The 2,233-nt window shown below is 49.9% G+C and overlaps 1 non-coding gene across 1 annotated transcript; it reads left to right on the top strand.

The window, feature by feature from the left end:
* The first annotated feature begins 2,161 nt into the window (after positions 1-2,161).
* Positions 2,162-2,233, top strand: TRNAC-GCA (transfer RNA cysteine (anticodon GCA)). Its single transcript has one exon. It is a non-coding gene; the product is annotated as a tRNA-Cys (tRNA).

The raw sequence follows: 2,233 nt of genomic DNA, 5'->3' as shown, positions 1-2,233 counted from the left end.
ACCCCCTTTACAAAAAAAAAAAAAAGAGTAGAAACTGTGCAACACACACATATGTATACATGTGAATGTGTGTGTGTGTGCGTGTGAGTGTGTGTGTGCATGTGTGCGTGTGTGTGTGGAGGGGGCAGAGCTCACCAGTTAACTACCCAATATACATTCTTCCCTCTTCCTTAGTTACAGAACCCTGATTTTATAGAGCAGTTATGTCCACCCAAAAGACCACATTTCCTGGCCTCTCTTTGGCTAGGGGAGGCAAAGAGGGATAAGATGCAGTCATTGGACAAGACTTCTGGGAAAACTTCAGAGAAGGACAAATACGACATGTCCCTTTTTTGGCCTTTACTCCTGCTTCCTACTTGGAGCACAGATGTGATGGTTGGAGTACCAGGTGCCACCTTGGACCATGGGTCAACCTTGAGGATGGGATCCACATTTCAAGAAAGGCTGACCAGAGAGCTAAAAGGAACTTGTGTCCCTAAAGACACCCTGGAGTGGCCATGCCAGTCCTGGTCTGCTCATCACCACACACCCTTTGCAAAAGAAAGGCGTGTATATCTAGCTCGTTTACACCACAAAGGAAATGTGTTTACAGCACAAATCAAGATGAGTCAGAAGGCTCATGCCCTTTCCCCATCAACTATGAAGTATCAAGGACCTAGCTCAGTAGGTCTGAGTTACTCACTAGAAGGAGCATTTCTAAGAAGGTTACGTACTTGACCAGGAAACTCCCACTGTTACAGTCAACTGGGTGCTCCTGAGGTCTTCCTAGCTCCCCCTGTGACAATGTATAGCAGTGCAAGGAAAGATCCTTCTACGGGTGCACGTTTCGTGGGGCACCCAGCTCCACCTGGTCCAAGCCCACCTCTCTGTGGAGTAAAGAAAGCTCAGGGGCCATGTGCATTTGGCTGCTTCCTTGCCTGTAAGCTCCCCCAGGAACTTCCTGTCTTTCCCACTAGAAATGCACAGTACAGTAGTGAGCGAGTCTGCCCCCACCCCCACCCCACCCCCTGCACAACAGCACTCTCATTTCTGGTCATTTCTGCGTTCTGCAGCTGAATGCAGTTTCTGACTGGTGGAGTATGACTCGCCTGTTGGTTGGAAAAGGTAGTTCTACAGAGGGCTTGCATGACTGTCTTAACAGAGTAGTGAAGTCATCCCTCTATTCCGGAAGAGTTCATGGTCAGCATGTCCTCGAGCCTGGTGCCCTTCAGTATATACGTTACGAAAGCAAGCACGAGCCTGGTGCCATTCAAAGTGTCGTCCATGAGCTCTCTGTCAATGCTTAGAAATTCTACAACAATCTGACGTTAGCCAGCTCTGGTGTAGGGGGCGGGCGGTGGGCCTCAAAGTCTGCAAGTCTGATGCACTGCTATTGAGCCGTGACAGAATTTTGGAAAATAAAAATAAAGCTCATCCTTTGCTGCAGACCGTTGGAAAAGCTTTGCTCGACTTCATCCCCCTTGGAGATGCATTTGTTAGCAGCGTGGAACATAAGGCACTTCAGGATTTAGCTCGCTGTGGCAGTCAGAGCCCTCGGGTCCAGCCACGGAAGCCAGATGGAGCCTCAAACGTTTATTACAAATATCTATCCCACCAGGAAGGAGGAGGGGGAGAGTAGACTCCAGGCAAGCTTTCTAGGAAATGCCCCGAGCCAAGCTGCAGACCCGGCGTGCTGAAGAAACACCCACACCCACTGCCACCACCCAGCACTGGGGCCAGTCTGTTTCCACCAGAAGCCAGCACATGCACCACATCTGTCCCAAACACTCAAGGCACCATCCCGACACCATCCAGACACAGCCGCCAAATCACAAACTAGAAAGGATCAATTCGCTTATATCAAAAGGTAAACCCATGCAGGACTAACATTGAGAAGCTGGCAATGAACATTCTAGTTCAGTGAGCAGCACCTTACCCCGGGGTCTTCACTTGCTGCCGGAATACCAAGCCAGGTACAGACTTCGTGGTCTCAGATGGAAACTTCAGGGATCTTCCAAGCTGATGCCGAGAAGGGGTGGTGCCTTTTTGGAAAAGGAGGATAGTTGGGGTATGAGAGGGCGCGTTTATAGTTGCCCGGACCTAGCAGTTCTGTACTGAGTCCGAAAGAGCAGCCTGTGCGTGGACCTATAAGTTTATTAGTTACACACTTTCCTCAACAGGAGGGGGTATAGCTCAGTGGTAGAGCATTTGACTGCAGATCAAGAGGTCCCTGGTTCAAGTCCAGGTGCCCCCT

This window comes from Callorhinus ursinus, unplaced genomic scaffold (assembly GCF_003265705.2).
Source record: "Callorhinus ursinus isolate GAN/ISIS: 27379988/994484 unplaced genomic scaffold, GSC_fseal_2.0 scaffold12, whole genome shotgun sequence".
NCBI classification, from domain to species: domain Eukaryota; kingdom Metazoa; phylum Chordata; class Mammalia; order Carnivora; family Otariidae; genus Callorhinus; species Callorhinus ursinus.
Note: the sequence above shows the minus strand (reverse complement) of the source record. Positions and strands in the feature narration are given on the sequence as shown.